Source organism: Cynocephalus volans, chromosome 8, assembly GCF_027409185.1.
Source record: "Cynocephalus volans isolate mCynVol1 chromosome 8, mCynVol1.pri, whole genome shotgun sequence".
Lineage (NCBI taxonomy): Eukaryota > Metazoa > Chordata > Mammalia > Dermoptera > Cynocephalidae > Cynocephalus > Cynocephalus volans.
Window position 1 is genome coordinate 48243415 of NC_084467.1, and position 19041 is coordinate 48262455.

General features: G+C 42.6%; 1 protein-coding gene across 2 annotated transcripts in view; it reads right to left on the reverse strand.

Moving 5' to 3' along the window:
* Positions 1-19041, reverse strand: part of DAB1 (DAB adaptor protein 1) — a 253974-nt gene that overhangs the window by 23889 nt on the left and 211044 nt on the right. The window lies entirely within an intron of this gene.

Below are 19041 nucleotides of genomic sequence, written 5' to 3' on the forward strand. Positions count from 1 at the left end.
AAATTAGATTCATATTTCAAGTGGAAATCCATGAGGCCCCTCATCACTCAAACAAAATGGTATCCCATTTAACACCAAAATGTGCCAGGCCTGCTGAGATTTGGGGCTGAGTGGTTTTGCAGGACTCAGTGCCTTGATCTAATAGAGGAATTGGTGCTGTTTTGAGGTTGTGTCTTTGTAATGATTGAAAAGTTGCCTCTAATTACTCAAAGTCGGGCCTCATTTTAGCAGCTAATGGCCCTCCTTCCCCCAGCTACCATTTCGAAGGGTCTCAAAGGTTGTCCAGAAGGTTGGAGGGAAATGCTTTAATCTTGTAATGAAAGTTACATCTTCCCTTGAAGTGCCCACAAGTATAATGTATCTACAAATCCTTGGACAATAAAATATTTACATCTGGCTTCCTAAAATTCAGCTGGTCCTTGAAATGAAGGGCCTTTCTTAATATGCAAGGGGAAAGTCAGGATGGGGGCTGCTGGCGAAAAGAATTTGCTGGTGCTTTATTTAGGCATCGAGAGAAAGGCAGAACCCAGTGGACGAAGCTCAGGGGCTAAACTGACCTTACCAGGCTAATGTGAATGAACAGGGGATGGCTGTGGCTTAAGACTGGATTCTTGACCTTCCCAACTTTCATCTAATGTCAGGAAATCCAAATTGCTTGCCTTTGAAAATGCTGGATACTTTTAAAGTGAGAAATGTAATGGTTTTAGGACAGGTAGGGTGGGGTGGAAAGAGATATGGTTAACAGCAGCTTTCAGTTCAAACTACTGCCCCATCATTGGCATTTCCTTGGGTAAACTCCTTCACCACCAGAGCCTCAGTTTTCTCCTCTGCAAAAGAGGGATAATAATGTTTACAACATGTGCTTGTTGAGAGGAAGTGGTGAGAAGACTGATATAGAGTCAAGCGTCGCCTAACAGAGACACATTCCGAGAAAAGCTTCGTTAGGCAATTTCATCTATGTGCAAACACTGTAGAGTGGATTTACACAAAAATAGATGGTATAGTCTACTACAAATCTAGGCTATTTAATCTAAATGTATACAAATGTATAGCCATTATAATCTTATGGGACCCCTGTCAGATATGTGGTCTGTTGTTGATTGAAACATTTTTACATGGCATGTAACTGTAAATGAAAACAGTGCAGTAACTGGCAGAGTAAAATATCAATGAATGTCAGTTCCCTTTCCAAAATTACATAAAGAGAAGGAAGAAAGGAAGGAAAGAAGGAAGGAAGGAAGGGAGGGAGAAAGGAAGGGAGGAAGACAAGGAGGGAGGGGAGCTGTGGAATTACTTGCTTGGTAGATGAGGGTAGGCAGGTACGAGGCCATGGCAAATATTTGGAAAGTACTGGTCCAGGGAGGGTATGAAATCACCTGGAGGAGAAGCAGAGGGTGCACTACGGTTCTCCCAGAGCAGACACTCAGTTGAAGCCAGTTCCTGCTCTTGGACCTGGCCGCAGTTTGGAACGCTGACAAGGCCGGACTGTTCTGGGAGTCTCATCACTCCACACACCCGAACCCCTTCTCTCTTCCACTCTCTTCCTTTCCATCCCCTCCACCTAGTTTAGAACTCAGATGGTAACTCCATGTTTTCATGCCCAGATTTTCTAAAACACTTCCATATTTTCTTGAAAATATACACAAGGATGGGGTTGGTGGCATGATTTGCAGGCTGATGGCGATTATGTGATGAGATACTAATAGATAAATAAGTTTGACCTCAGTAACAATGACAAAAGGAAGGACATGCCGATTGCGATCCTGAGAGATGACGCTGCTAGTGTTTGAAGCAACAGTGGTGGTGACAGTGATCCTGTCATAAGACTGTGACAGTTATTCACTCCACATCTATTTATTAAGCACCTATAGTTTGTTAAGCATCTATGGACACAGTCTTGTCCTTCTATCACTTGAAGGAGACAGAAAAGAAAACAGGCAATTATCATGCAGTTGGTGTGATAAATGAGATAATTCACAAAAAGCCTTTAGTATAAAGTACCTGGTTCAGAGTAATGACATGATTCATACTAGCAGTTACTATTACAACTGTCTTTATTACTAAACACATGGTAGCCAACCCAGTCTTGTGGGGTCAGGGAGGCTGGAAGCAGCATTTTTTTTTTTTTTTTGTGAACGGGAAAGGGATTGCAACCCTTGGCATGGTGTCGTCTGCACCATGCTCAGCCAGTGAGCACACCAACCATCCCTATATAGGATCCGAACCTGTGGCCTTGGCACTACCAGTGCCACACTCTCCTGAGTGAGCCACAGGGCCAGCCCTAGAAGCAGCATTTGGAGATGGTGGCAGCAATGCTATTGGGGACTTGACAGTGACCATGATGTCCTGAAAATAGTGGTAGAGAGAGATAATGACACAGCTGTTTCTTTCATGATAGCCAAGATGGGGCCAGTGGTAGGTATTAAGAAGAAAAACTGAAAACACCATCATAGCCACAGAGCTCTCTGGCAACACTGGGAATGACTGCATATTTACTCCCATATGCGTTTTCGGCTCTACATCCTGGTCCCAATCCATGACCTCATCCCAACAATCTGACATTTGACAAGGAAGATTTTAGGATTTGGCCCCCTTCCTTGTTAGGGGAAGGGTCAGGCCACAAGATGGCTTTGCTATTTTTTTTGGCTTTTGATAGAACAGACAGATCTGCACAGGTATAAATGTTCAACAGAAAACTAGAAACCAAAGGAGGAATGATTTCCAAAAGCCTGCAATTATTTGTTTTTAATGATCCCTTCCTTTCTCACTTTTCCTTTAAAAAATTTATTATTCTAGTTCCACATTAGCAAAAACTCAAGGATTTTTCAAAACCTCCTAACAAGGTTTGGCATCAGTTCAGTACTTAGAAAAGGGAGTGAATTAGAATCACAGTGATGTGAAATTGGTTCCTGTCAGCAGGATGACAGGCTCTCAACACACTTTTGGGGAGGAGGGCAGGGGAACTTCTGAGAGAGTAGTCGTTCTCTGCTGGTGTGGCTCTCTTGGAGAGGCTACTACTGCGGTCCAGATGGCATCCACACGGTAACAAGAAATATTGGACGTAGCTGAAATCAAGTGAGAGTAGCAGAGGCTCAGGCGGAATCTGGAGCAATCAGAGGAAATCACAAATGGAGAGATGTCACAGCAAAGGAAAAAATAGTCAGGAAGGCTTTGCCTGCTGCTCTGACAGCCGTCCTGTGCAAACTGTTTTTCCTTTTCTTCTCTGAAGGAATGCAGACTTACACACTTAGGAATTCATTGGTTCATTTGTGTCTTCATTCCTGGATTTGATTCTCAAGGCATTAATCTAATAATTAATAAGCTTTTCCCAAATGCCCACTATGAACAAGGCACTGTGTCAGAACTGTGAGGACTTAGACACTGCCCCTTTTCTGAGCTGTAAGAGTCAAGTAAGGGAAACTGAAAAATACTAGTTCAAGTCAGAATGCAAGGATGTCAAACAAGGGTGCCATGCTGAGCATTTTCATAGAGCATGTGCCATTATCACTGCTGTAATGTGATTCACAGGATGGAAGCCAATTCCATTGTGGATGGAACCTGACTAGTTTACCCATCACTTGAGGTATTTTTTGTTGTGACATTAGAGAAATATCCATCTCACCAGACTGTGTTGAAGACTATCCAGGATAAAATTAAAGGAAATAGTTTAGCATGGTCCTTGACATATAGTAAGACCTCCACTGGTGTCTGTTTATTTGGGTCCTATATTAAGTCGACAATTCAATAGAATATCCTTCAGGAATGTGATGATTTTGTAGCACCTATTTGATCGCACTTTAAAGTGTTTTATAAATTGCAGGATTGCAGAATAGTAGAATTAGAAGATACTGTAGAAATCTCTGACCCAACTCAACCCCACATTTTTTTCAAATGAAGAAACTGAGGCCTCTAATTTTCTCAAAATCATGATACTGGTGGTAGATTTTGGATGACATGTCAAGTTCCCAACCCCTAGTCTAGTTCCCTTCCATTCCATCATGAATCCTCTCACAGTTGCATGAAGTAAGAGGAGACAATAAGTCAGAGCAGAGAAACCTGACTCACATTTTATAACAAAGAAACTAAGGCCCCAAGGAAACCTTGGCTCGCCCATAGGTAAAACAGTGAACGGCTACTTCATGGAGCTCTCAGGATCAAATGAGGCAACATTCACCAATAGACTGGATTTGGAAGGCAGCCTAAGGGTTTGAAGTCCAGAGGATATCTGGAAGAGCATTATCCTCAACTGTCTCTGATTGACTGTCCAACTTATAAATAGCGTGTAATTTTGTGTCATAATACACATACCCTCTTAACAAGTCTCTAAGTATATTCTTTACCCTCTCAGGCCTTGGCACAAAATATTCCCTCTGCCTGGTTGTCTTTTCCATCCTCATTCAACAAAAGAATGATAACACATCCCTTAGAGACTTGGGTCTCATTAACTCTTCAAAGCCTTCCTCTGTGATCCTCAGGATCGATTAGATGATCTTCCTCTGGGCATCACGCATGTATGTCCAGTTATAATGGTTGATTACCCAATCTCTTCTCTTCTACAGACTATGACCTTGTACAGACTCTAAGTTTCCTGCATGAGAACTGTTCTTATTCATCTCTGTACTGCTAATACCTAGATACCCCAGTGGGCGAGCACACAGAAAAAAATGACATTGAACTGATAATTTTTTAAAAACGGAATGAATAAATGGATGAACTTGCTTTTACAATAGAAAAGAGAACTGAACAGAAAGAAACTTAGTGACAGCATGACTTCTTATATGGAGGGTATGGTAGTCCATATGGTGTTTTCAAATGCTCAGCATGCATGTGCATGCGTGTACACATACATCCACACACACTTTCAGAGACTTAGCACTTGCTATTATAAACTCCAGAAAGAATGTCATATCCACTCTGTCATTTGACCTAATGGGGCTTTACAACTAGTGTAAACGTCCTGGTTCTAACTGTAAATAAACACTAGGGAGATGTTCCAGAAAAAGTTATAAGAACAGGGACATGCTGCTCTTCCAGCCCTTCTAATAAAGGCATTTTTACCTGATATCTTTAAGGTCTTTCCATTAGTGAGACCCATCAGAGGTTCAAGGGTTGCAGTAATCTGAGAAATTCTTTGATACTGGAAGGCTTGCCAGCATCTGATCTTGTCACCCCTTTTGTTGCCAGCAATCGGTGAGGTGACTGGATCTCATACTTTCAGCCTCTCAAACTTAACATGTCCAAAGAACTTTTGATCTTCCCGAAACGTGTTCTTTCCTTGTCTTCTGGTTTCTGTAAAGGCCAACTTACACCACATGCTCAAGCCCTCAATGTACAAGTTACTCCAACCTCTTTCTCTCACACTCTGACATCAAATTATTCATGAAGAAATGCTGATTCTATCCCTAGAACATGTCCCAAATCTGTCTGCCTCTCTCCATCTCTTCTGCAGCATTTTTTTTTTTTTTTTTTGCCTAGACTGCTGCTTCCTCTCTTGCTCCTTAAGTAATTTCCCAAAGAGCTGACAAAGTGATTGTTCTTCAAAAATATCATATCAGGTTTTCCATTGCACTTGGAATAATATCCAACCTCCTTACCACTTCCTATGAGAACATCCACACTGGGGACTACCACCTGTCTCTGATCTCACCTCCTCCAGTCTCCCATTTCCCACTGTGCTCTAGCCAATATTGGTCTTTTCTCTGTTCCTCATGAACCACTCTCTCTTTCCTGCCTCAAGGCCTTTGCCCTTATCTTTCCTTGTTTCCAGCACACTCTTTATCTGGTTGGTTTCTTCTCCTAGTTCCGATCTTGGCCTGGGTATCACCTCCTCAGGGAGACCTACTCTGACTCTGTACCTAAATATAGGAGCAGCCCCAGCTCTTGTCACGTCACCTTGTATGTCTGCTTACTTGTCTGTTGGTGGTCTTCCTCCAGGAAGGGTAACCTGGGTAAGGATGGAACCTGATCTGACTTGTAGAGCACCTGTTCCTAGCACAGTGTATGACACACAGTGGACACCAGACAGTATTTGTGGAATGGGTGAGGGAATGAATTTTCAAGCAGAACCATGCATAAGAGGCCAGAGACCGGTTGTAGGAGGTGGCATTTAGTATTGCAAAAACTATAAAATTATAACAAAAAAGACACTTTGTGCATATACTATAGGGACAAAGAAACTCCATGTCTGTCACTCGGACATCTGTGCTCTGGTCTCTGGCTTGTTCTCCTGCTTGTTCTCTGGTGCTGGACACCTTGTCTCTGAGCACCATGCAGCTAGGGGATGAAGATGGCATGATCAATGGGCTTTTACCACGGACACCAGAAGCAGAGACGCTCTTTACCACACGTTTGCTATGTCTGTTCTACGAAAGACCCTTTTAATTAAAAGGAGTCCACGTCTCCTTGATTAGGTCATAAGTGGTTGAGATCATTATTTTGGTTGTGACAAATCCATAAAGAGGACAAGAACAGTCAATTCTGGACTGAAGAAGAAAGACTGGGTAAAAGAGTAATACTAAGACCCCATCTCTTCTTGGTCAGGGAGGGATCATGAGGGGTAATTATAGCTAATGCTTAGATGAAACTCCCTCTTTAGAATAGTGTTTGGTACATTCGCTAAGTGCTTTCATGTATTAACTTATCGAATTATTACAACAGATGCAGGTGCTATTACTACCTTGCTTTCAGAAGAGAAATTGGGGCACAGAAGGTTTATTTACCTTGACCAGATTCACACAGCTAGTAAATGGCAGGGCTTGGCTTTTCACCAAAGTGGCTTAACTTTGGAACATGTGCTCTTAACCATTATGCTATAGTGAGAGAAACAAAAGGTATAACCAGAACCTGTGTTTTAAGATGAGGGTGAGTGGTGAGGGTTCTGGAAGGAGCAGCCATGGTGGGCAGTTTAGGCGGCTGCCCTGCCACAGTCCCACCCAATCCTCTCTGGAGGACCATGGCCAGATCAAACTGCAATCGGTATCCCTATCGTGAGGATAGGAGGGAGAGGGCTAGAACTTCCTGGGTGACTGTGGAAACAACATAGAAACAGTGAAAGAGACAAGGCTATAAGATTAAAAAATATAGAAAAGTGTAGAGACCCTGCATATTGGGCTGATAGCATGCAATGGGGGACAGAGGAATAACACCAGAGATAAGGACAGCAGTGATGCTATCCTGCTGGACACAAACTTAACGATATGCTGATAGAACTCTATGACAGGTAGGAAAATGGACGAAAGCATTGTAAAAAGTGAGAGTGGGGGCCAGCCCCGTGGCTCACTCGGGAGAGTGCAGCGCTGGTAGCGCCGAGGCTGCAGGTTCGGATCCTATGTAGGGATGGCCGGTGCGCTCACTGGCTGAGCATGGTGCAGACCACACCGTGCCGAGGGTTGCGATCCCCTTACCGGTCGGGGGGAAAGAAAAAAAAAAAAGTGAGAGTGAATGTCACCTTAACACACATTCTTTATGTATAAAGAGGAAAGCAACGAATTTATCCTTCGCAGTCAGACTTTATTTCCTTTTCTCTTTAGCACTGCAACCTCAATCTTCTTATCCATAAAATAGAGAAAATAATAGTTGCCATGTTAATTAAACTAGATAAACTTAGCTGAGGATCAGAATCAGTTGTGGGAGCTTTGTAAATCGCCCTTTACATATAAACACATGCAAGCCTTATAAAAGCAGATCTACAGGAGTGGGGCCCAGAAAGTTGTGTTTTTAAGTGTTGCAAATCGTTATTATGCAATGCAGTCTTTGGGAATCACTGAGCTAGATGTAGCTTGCCAAACACTGTGCACACGCCCCGGCCCCTAGTAAACGCTCAGCAAGTGTTAGTTTCTTGCTTCCTTTCCAAGGCACTGCAAAAGCAAGTTTTGCGTCCTTCATGTTGGGACTGTCAACAATATATATTTTCTTATTCCCCATGATTGTTCATTTAGCTCTTGGTCTTTTTTTCTTAACCAGAGTTTGTTCATTATTCTTCTGCAACCACAAATAACGGCAGTTAGGGAGAAAGAAAGAACCTCAACGTGATGATTTACCCTGAAAAGCTGAATTACTGTACCCAGAGAGAATGAGTGTCAGCATCAATGGATATTTATGGGGAAACTGTATATTATAGCTCTGCTCATTAGAGATGCTGTAGTTAAGGTTCTGTGAATGTTAATGATCTGTATTAGAGGAATAATGACAGACTCACAGGAGCAGCAGCAGCAGTTAACAGATACCCCTGAATCACATTTTCTTACCATGTAATAGATCTCCAAGTAATCTGATTTATGCCCTCAGAAGAAGCAGGCATGCATCAGGGCACTTGTATCTTGGAGGTAGTACTGTCATTGCTTCAGCACAGGTAGCATTATTGGCAAAAAGTTTCAAGAACAAGATGGAGAGAAGCCTCCTGCCTTCTGTTTGAAATCGCATATGTTCTGAGAGGCAGCTTGGACCAGCAGGAAGAGCTTTCACCAACTTCGGGTAGGGTGGCCCTAGATTCTGGTTTGCCTAAGACGGCTCCTGTTTATGCCTATCGTCTTGATGTAATTGTCAATAGAATACCCCTTTCACTTTCAAGAGTGCCCTAATTTGGATGATAAACTAGGTCACCCTAGTTTTAGGGTCAGAGAGAGGTGGATTAGATTCTTAGTTACGCCTCTTCTAGGTGTGCTATGTGATTTAACTTCTCTGACTTTCAATATACCTTATGGTAGAGAAGAGACCTACTTCTTAAGACTGGAGAGTCTTGAAATAGCACATTAAGTGCCCTAGAGCAATCCCTTGCTTGGTGGGGGCTCAATATTTCGTAGTGACAATTGTTTGTTATCTTTACCTGCTAAGGACTGAATGTTTGTATCTCTGCAAAATTTATATGTTGAAGCCATAACATCCAATGTGATGGTATTTAGAGATAGGGCCTTTGGGAGGTAATTAGGGTTAGATTAGGTCATAAGAATGGGGACCTCTGATGGGATTAGTGGCCTTATAAGAAGAAGAAGAAAGATCTCTCTCTCTTTCTCTTTCTCTCTCCAGAATGCACATATTGAAGAAAGGCCATGTGAGAACACAGAGAGAAGCTGGTGGTCTACAACCCAAGGAAAGAGCTCTCACCAGGAACTGAGTCAGCTGGCAATTTAATCTTGGATTTCCCAGCCCCCAGAACTGTGAGACAATTTATTTCAGTTGTTAAAGTCATTCTGTCTACGGTATTTTGTTATGGCATCCCCAGTGAATTAAGACACGACCCCATTGCTATGGTGCTCCCTGCAGGTGCAGCTCCACCCACCCCAGGCACTCAAGTTAAACTTGATCTCATTAACATCACTACTTGGGCATGGAGAATTGAAGGCACTCCAGCTCCACGTGCTATGCACCAATACTTACTCCCTCCAGTAGACTAAAAGCACCCTAGTCGCTGGACCAGGTCTTCTTTACCCTCAAAGCTCTTGAAGGGCTTAGTATAGTTTTTTTGCCCATACACTAGTTTATAATAAAAATTATGGCTAACATTTACTGAGCACTTCCTATGTGCCAGGTGGTGTTATAAATTTCGTATGTGTATTACCTTATTGGGTCCTCAAAAAGACTTTATAAGGTAGATATGATAGCCATTATCCTTGTTTTATAGGTGAACAAATTGAGGCACAGAGAAGTTTAAATAACTTGCTCAAGGTCAGACAGCTGGTAATTAAGGGAAAAACATTTCAAGCCCAAGTAGGCTGCAAAGCTCACACTTGTAACTGCAATACATTGTTGCATGCCAATTACTGAGTACCTCCTCTATGCCAAACACAATAATAATTACATCTCTCACCAATCCTCACAATAACCCAGGGAAATAGCTCTCCCCATCCTGTTAACAGTTCACTAAGAATCCAAAAGATAAAGCATTTTGCCTAGAGTCACACAGCCAAGAAGTATAAGGTACCGACTAACTCCAAATTGCGTGCTATTTCTGTTGTTTCAAAGCCTCTCAAAGAGTAGGCTCCCCGTCTGTGTTCATAATTTAAATTACAGAATAACAAAGTCTCAGATGGAAAATAACCTGAAGGATCTCATCTGACCTCTGTACTTCTTCCACCCATGGAATTAACTAGTGGGTTCCTTTGGACAGTGATTTTCACACTGCCCTCTCTGGATCCCTTCCTTTCCAGAACCTTCTGTTCTTTTACAGTGAGTAAGAGGGAGGGCTTCCTGGTTGAAGCTCCAATCCAGCTGCAATCATATCTCCTCGTTTATCTTTTTATATTGCAGCCTGCCAGGCAAGTTCCATTCCAGTAAAGGTTCCTGGATTTTATAAAAAGTTTGCAGCGCACTCCTCCAGGGAACCAGTGGCTAGCATTTTAGTAGAGGAGTGGAGTAATCATTGTTTTATACAGATGAGCTTTTTCCCAACACATCACTGAGCAAACAAGACACCAGGCAACTGCGTATGCAACCACACATTCCCTTCCCCACTTGCATTTGTGGAAAACAAGTTTCAAGAATTATTTAACAGTGAGCTGTCTTCAACTCTGCTTGATTCCATTAACGAGAGCCCGGTTTTTCAACCTTGGAAGAAAGAGCCAGATATCATTCAAAGTGATAATGTGACACAACACAAATGTGAGACATGGACTGAGAACAGAGGAGATGAAAGGGATTATTGCTGCCTTTGCCTAGAACCTGAAGACAGCAGGTGGAAAGGCTGATGTACAAACACTCTTGGAAGTTAGAGACATAAAACTGTGTATATGTAAATGACATAGCCTATAGGGGAGGAGAGAGGGCACTTGGACCCTGGTCCCTGATTACCTGACTCCCCCAAAGCTCGTCACCACAGAAGTAGCCTAGGCTCCATGTTTGTCTCACCCCTCAAATCAGCAAGATTTTCCAGATCTACCCCTGTCATTCACTCAAACTCACTTTGCTATTCTGTCTACACCACCTCGCCCCTAGTCTGGACCCATATAGGTCCTTCACCTGCCGACCCCTTGACCTCTTTGCTCTTGGACCCACTCTTGCCCTTTCTTTACTCTGTGCTATGTCACAGGAGCAGTCCCTGTAAACTCCATTGCCCAGGCTCCCTTGCCAACCCACTTTCACTTGGGTTTGGTCAACAGAAGGTTGGAAACTGGATGGTGGGCAGAAGGGAGAAGCAGTTCATTTCCTTCCAGCTCTCTTCCGACAGTATTTCTGGCAAGGGCTGAGTCTCCTGTGTGGGGTTAGCTTCCACCAGACAGCCCCTCTCCCCACTGAGCAGCTCCCTCTATGGTCCCAGCACCCACTGACAGCCCCAGCTCCTGGGCTCTGCTAACACCACCTTCTTGCTTTATCCTTCTAGCCCTAGGGATGGTAGCTACTTCCGACAATTGCTGATAGGGGCTGCCCCACTGTCCTGTTCGGCTTTTCTGCTCTTCTAACACCTTTGTAACTAGTTTTAGTTTTCCACATTAAATTCCCTCTATTAAACTACTTGGTAGGGTTCTGCTTTCCTGACTCTATCCTGATGAGTACACTTAGGTAATTCTATTAGCTTCTTAACGGTCTTCCTACCTGCCACTGCCACCGGCCACCACAGTGACATTGAGAAACACAACTCTAATAGTGTCACCCTACCGCCAAAAAGCATCAGTAACTTCCCAGATCACAGCCTTTCAGCACCACATTTCAGGCCCTTAACTCACTGAGGCCAGCTTCCCTTTGCATCCTCGTTTGCTGTTCCCATGAAAACATCTTGTGGTCTTGCTACCCCAGACTGCTAATCAGCCCCTGGGATATGTCAGGCTTTTCTCCATCTCAGTGTCTTTAAACATTTGGTTCCCTCTTGCTGAAAACTGTCCCACCTTTTCTCCAATGGCAAACTTCCATCATCTTTTAAGATTCTATTCAAATCATATCCCCTGGGTAAAGATCTCCCTAATCTCCTTTAGGCAAAGTTTACTGCCCTCCACATAGCATCTTGTACACAGATTACAGACTGATTATATTAATTGTAATTATTATTTTTTGTCTATCTTCTTTTTGAGACCATTAAGATTCTTAAGCAGCCTATCCTATTCACTTTTATACTCCTAGAGAATAGAACACTATCTGGTAGATAGGAGGTTCTTAGTAAATGCTTGCTCAATGGATGAATGAATGAATGAGGTTGTAAGGAAAACTCAGATAAAAGAAGGGCTTTCTAGCAATTGGAGCTCTGGGATTACAAAATTAGTGAAAGTCTGCCACACAGGAATGTAAGCTGAAGGAAAATAGTCAGGAACATACATCCTCACCATCTCAAATGCTCTGAGGTATTCTTGTGTTGATGGGAGATGCTAAACCAGATAATATCTGTTTTTAATGTTCCTGTAAAAAGATGAAAACAGCTAAATATTTCTGTACTCTATAGCTCTGTGGTCACAAGCTTGTGCTTGTGTTAGCAAGGAAAACACAGGCTGTCAGCTCTCAGCTCCCTCTTATGTAGATAGAAAAAGCAGGCTAGCACTCAGTGACCCCTCCTCACGCAACCCCACTCCCTGCCCTCATACCCAGGTGTGATAAGACCCTTACCCAAAAGCTCCCTTAGAGACAGGTTTATGTGGAAAGTTTTCTGCTCTGCTGTGGCTTCAGCAAGCCAGCTGTGCTCACAGTTGCAGAACATCCTCTGTATCTAACAGGATGTCACTAGCTGCCAGCTTAAAGTTAGCATAAGTAATGCCATTTTATATAAGTTTTTAAAAGTAATAAAGGGGGAAGGGGTGAAAACGGATAGATAGTCTACTAACCAGCGCAATCTGCTTCTGTGCAACCGGCTTGCTCAAAGTTAGCAATAGTAAAGCCATCTTGGAGTTCTGTGTGCCCCAGGGGGTCACAGAAAGGGCATCCCACCCTGTTCCAGGAAGGGCGCATGCTCTCCCAGTTCCAAGAAAAAGGGAAACAGAACCAGCAGATGGTCAGGTGTTTATCAGTAAGCTAAGAGCAGAAGTGTGCTAACCAATCAGTTTAAAGGTCACTTAAGTTAACCAATGAAACCTGCTCACTGCTATGTCTTCTTGCCGCCAGAAAAACTGCCCCAGAAAATGTATAAAAGACAAGTCCAAAAGTCTGTCGGGGTCTCACCTCAGCCTTGCGGTGGGTCCCCAACGCGTTGGAATTAATAAACCTCTTGCTGATTGCATTGCTCCTGGTCTTGTGGTCTCTTCGAGGCGAGCCTTCCCGTAACATGTAAGATTAGCTCCTTGGAGCAGTCTTACATTCCTACTAACTCTAAGACTCCAGGAATTCAAGATTCTATCTCAGGACAATTTTTAAGTATAGCTAAAAGAAAGCCCACCTAAGAAACATTAAAAGGGACAACTTTCTATTCATTTGTGGGAATATGTAGATTCAGATTTCATTCCCTCGCTATGAAACAACCTCCTCTTATGTGACATCTATGTTAACTGCATTGCAATAATTATAATTTCTCTACAATGTGGTGCTTAATGAGGAAGTGAAACTGACAAATGTTCAGACTAGATTTAATCCAATTATGCAACATCTTGATCTGGATTTCAAACTGAAGGAAAAACCAACTGCTGAATTGTGAATGAAAATTTACTTGCCATAAAAGATGGGGAAGGGTGAGTCGGGAATAGTTGTCCAGAGAATTCTTGCAATTCTTCACATTAATGGATTGACTCTTCCTACATTTGCAGCAGGAAAATGGAATTAAATCTAGGGCAAAGAAACTCAACCAAATGCTCATTTCTCGGGGATAGGGGTTGTACAGAAACACGGGGTGTTTGGAGGACGGGATGCAGAAGTGGCAAAATGAGAATCTTTCTGAGCATCAGAGGTGGGTGGCTGTCAATGAAATTTGTTCTTTGTGGTTCGCAAGCGTGTCTTCAACATTCAGGAAGAAGAAAGCAGTGTGCCAGGCGGAGCGAGGGTTTGGAAATGAATTAGATACGGGCATGCTCACTTGGAACTCAGTCTAAAGGAGGAGAGAGGTGTTCACAGCCTCCAGAGGGAAAAGTGCTATAATCAAGAGTCTAGAAGCAATGAGCAACGGGGGATGGGACCGGAGGCCTGAGTACTGATTCTGATTAGGGTGAGGGTAAGGAGATGGAGGGCTTTGCATTTTCTTTAATCATAAAGGCAGTATGTTTTACTGGGAATTGTGTGGGTGCCCTCTCTAGGGTTCAAATTCTAGCTCTGCCCCTTACTAGCTTTGTGACTGTGCGTGAGTGATATGACCTCCTCAAGCCTCAGTTTCTTCATATGTAAATGATACCTTCCTCCTAGGGTAGTGATTACTGCAAAAGAGATAAGCTGAATCCAGATCCTAGGCTGTCCATGGCACAAAGCAAATGCTCCATAAGTTCTAGGTACATTTTTAACTACTAAATTAGCCCTAGATTCTTAGTATGTATGGTTAGCGGTTGATGATCGAATCTGACATCTCAAGCATCATAATTTTTATCAGTTTCTCCCAGTGTGGCTCCTTTTCAAGACATGCCAGATAGATTCCTAGCCCTAATTCTAAGCTCTCCAGAAGGAAACTAAGGTGGAACAGATTTTCCAGGCACTTACTCTGTGCCCAATGCTGCTTAGTGAGGTGACCTGATTGTAATACTTGATAAACTTTTTTACATCCTAAGCACTAAGTTCACAGGGCAACACCAGAGCTCACCGCTGTGCATTTCAGAGTGATCTGCTTTAAAGTCAAGGTAATAACAGTGAAGATAGGAATGGGGTACCTGACATGGCAGCTGAGATGTTGGGTGCAAGATTAGGAGATAAATGCTGGCCTACATAATGGACTTGGTGAAAAAGAGAACGTGAAAGTAGATGAATAATTCTGAGGTCCACCAGGGCAGTCCCCTTCACAATATAAGAATTCCCCATAGAACCATTCATCTGCTGCTAGAGTACTCTTAGAGGCAAAGAGCTCACTCCTCCAAGAGGCTGTCCTTTCCTCTGAAAATCAGCTCAGATGGTCTGAAATTTCCTTCTTATACTGAGCCCAGATTTGCCCTCTCGTCATACCATGCACCTTTTCCCTTAATAAAAAAACAGTCCATAAAATAATTGGAGGCAACGAATACATACCATCCCTAGGTCTTTTGCTTTCGTAGGGTTTCAAAAAAGCAGGAAAGGCTTTCACAGACATTACCTTCTGAGTCTCACCAGGGCTCCAAGATGTCAGCAGGGGATGACTGTCATTTCCATTTTGCAGATAAGGAAAATGAGTTTCAGAAAGTTGAAGTGATTAACAAAGATCATACCCAAAGCGAGGAAAGACTCTTGAGGTGTCTGATCATTCCTTTCAGTTTCTGAAACCACGTTTCATCAAAAGGAAATTAATGTCTGGTCAAACTTATCAACGTGATGATATGTGTTCTTCCCATTTACCACTATGCAAACTTTTAAGAACTTTCTGAAGGCCAAAAAAATTTTAGCTAGAATCCACTGACTGGTTTTTACTGATAATTAGAAAGCTTTTTATACCACTATATAAAAGGGTTTTAAACCGGGCGACTATAAAGTGAAGGGTAAAAGATCTTTTTCAGCTGTAAGAATAGTACGTAGGGAATAGGGAGAAGGGAGAAGAAAATCACAAAGTACTTCTCGTGCAAAAATGACATGAGTCACGCTAAGGTTTCAGTCTGTGTCATTGAACCAATTGACTGTGAAGGTCAAATCTCAACCAAGTTTAGTGTCCTAGGGCATCACTAGGTCTGAAATAGGCACTTCAGCAGCCTGTGAATGCACCACTCCACTTGCGGTCCCACTGTGGGACTAGAGCCATGTTCAAATGCTAACAAAGTGCAAAAAGCACTAAATAATGAATGCAGTGATGGGATGCTCAGCAGACACCTTCCTTCCCACTCAGGAATGTACAATTTTGACAGTCACAAAGAGGCCAGGATATTTGCCTAAAAACAGGTCTGGCATCAAAAGCTGCCAGAACCAAAGACTACCTGTATTTCACCTTCTCCTTGAGATGGAAATTGATGATAGATTAATCAGCTGAGTGCTGCTGAGTAGAGGCGTATGGACTCAGGAGTCAGAAAGACTCAGTGATCTACCTAGAAGGTGCTTCCACATTCTTTTGCTTGTTCCAATCATGCTCATCCTCTCTCTCCATCCATTTAACACCTCCTGTTAGCAAGCATTTATACCGTTGGCTTTCAGAGACCGTGACATAAAAATACACCTTTGTATTTAAGATCACAGGAGAGATTAGCCCCTGTGCAAAGCTTCCAGCTGCCTTGACCAGGAAAAGAGATAAAATGTATATTTCTTGGAGTGAGTGGGATTTATGCTTACCTTGGCTCAGAGTTCCTAGGACAGAGTGGAGGAAAGTGTAGCATGACCCTAAGAACAAACCTGCTAGAAGAAGGGGACATCATAGGTCCAAATTAAAATCAGTGAACAAAAGCATCCAAATGTGTTGTTTGAAAAAGTAGAACAAAAAAGGGGCCCTAACCATGGCTGAGCCTCCTGAGTTGATGGGCCAAGGAGGGTTAAACTAGCGCAAGAAGGAGTGAACATGAAGGAGGAAGGTAAAGAGAGAATCATTTTTCTGTCTGTACCTGGGCCTTAGCTCATCAAAACGAAACTCTGCTCCCAGAAGTTGACACACTATGTGACGAGACCATTAAGAAACACAATAAATTCTAACTTCTGCTTCCATAAGAATATGGAATCACCTGATACATCAAGTTTGCCACTAATGTCAAGGTGTCTCTTTCGATGGGAGAGTGAGGTGGGGTCCTGTGGGCTTCCAGGCCTACAAAATTGACATGTTACATGCGTCCTTTTCTGGGAGGAGGATCCACCACCAAAATCTCTGAGACCAAAATCCCAAGAATAATTACCTTAGAGATAGTGATGATTAAAAGTGATTCCTGTCCCCTAGGAGCTCTCAGAAAAACAGGAGAAAGAAACAGCACAAAAGCCCCCAGCTATTGAATTCTCACTGCACTAAGCACTGTGCCAATTCACAGACTTTAGCTCAGTTGGTCCTTACACAAAAGCTCTAAGGCAGGTGCTATCATCAACCCCATTTTACAGGTGACAAAACCAAGATTTTGAGAGATTAACTGAAGTAGCCAAAGTCACAAAGCTAGGAAATGGTGAAGACAGGACTCAAATCCAAATTGTTCTGACCCCAAAGCCCAGACTTTTAACCACTAGGAAAGTTCAGCAGGAGTCATTCAGGAGAGCAATTTTCCTAGGGATTTGAGGAAAACAAAAGAGACAAAATGCCATTTTAACTGAATCTTGAATGCTGAACCAAGAAAAATTTCAGCAAGAGTGTTGGAGTGGGAAAGGAAGAGGGACAGAAGTTTGTGGTGAGAGAAAGGAGGGTGGCCTGGGGGTCTGAGTTCACCGAGGCTGTTTCCAAGTGAAAAGATTCAAGGGATCCAGGTCCTGGAATTGAGAGGCCAGGTCACTGAATAGGCTATCCAATGAAATGGTGAAATCTCCCCAGAAAATGGCCAAAAATAGGGAAGGCAACAAAAAATACAAGAGTGGAATCAGAGAAGAAAGTGTGTTTTATATTTCAACACTTGATTGTCACAATTCAGTAGTGATTTTATACATAGACTATGGTAGGCTGGTTGCATAATACATCTGCCTGTCACCTCTCCATACATCCATGCCCTTTTGCATTGACACTTTGCAGCAATTCCACCAAAGGGTAGAGTTTCTTCCCCACCCCTTGAATCTAAGACAGGCTTATAAATTGCTTTGGCTAAAGAATGTGGCAGCAGTGACATATGTAGACTGCCAGAGACTTTGTGTGCCTCCACTCATGTTCTGGGGAACTTGTATGAAGAGTGGGGGACAATCTGTGACCAAGGCAAGTAAACCTGTTGGAGGAGATGCTATGTGAAAGAGAATCCTCCTGCCCCATGTGAAGCCATCCTAACCACTCTACAGCCAGCCAACCCCAAACATGTGAGTGAGCCCAGCGAAGACTGGCAGAGCTGTCTACATGACCACAGCTGACCACAGGCATGCGAGTCAAGGAGCTCAGGGAAAAGCAAACACCAGAAGATCCAAGCAGCTGATCCACAGACTTGTGAGCAATAACAAATGCTGTTGCTTTACATCACTGAGTTTTGGGGTGAATTGTTTTGCATCAGTAGCACATTCATGGGCACATACACACACATCTCTTTTTCTAACAAGTCTCCAATGGAATGATTCTCAAAGGGAGATGTATTGGATTTCATATAAAAAAAGAATTTTTAGGTAAAAGAAATTGAGAAATGTTCAATTTATGTACTATATATTCATATATTCATAGTAAATTCATATCATACATTTATATATAGATATATGACTGATTATACATGCTAACATATTAAAGGGTCTGAATGTCTTAAAGAATTAATTTTTGGATGAACCTGTGAATATGAGGTTGGCCAATGTTCCTTGAAACATCAGTCTGAGGGTAGGTGCTGTTTTTCTTCCACATTGCTCTTATTGTAGAGAAGACTCAAGAGCCACCATGGGTTGAGTGCGAAGATGACTGGATGGAATATAGGACCCCTCTTTTCCCTTTTCTCTCTTTTACATATTATATTGCTCTATAAAATTTCGATTTTTAAAAAGAAAGTCTGCAGCTATATGTAGTCTGAGAAGTGCACTATGCAATTGCTATCTCTAATTTTATATCATCTGAGGCAAGGCAAAAGGTAGAATTGATGTACTCTTAAAATCCAAGAATTACACTGGTTTACAGACAAGGATCTGGCAAAATCAATGGGCTAAATCCTTTCTCCAACCTTCTATGTGCCATGCAAATGGTTCCAGGGGTTTCTGGGTGGAAGGACTATGCTGATTCTTAATTCTGTCAGATTGTGTCCCTCGTATTTCATAACGTACAGGCCCCTTTTCAGGAAAAATTAAAGAAACTTGATGAGTCTAAACACTTTCCACAGGGCCCCAGGAAGGTAGATTGACCTCAGGTAGAAAAGAAAACAAACAAACATACAAACAAACAAACAAAACAGACAAAAAACTAAAAATAACTCTGCCAAGCAAGCAAAATGTTTTGGTTTGCCTGATGCAGAGTTCCTGACGTGG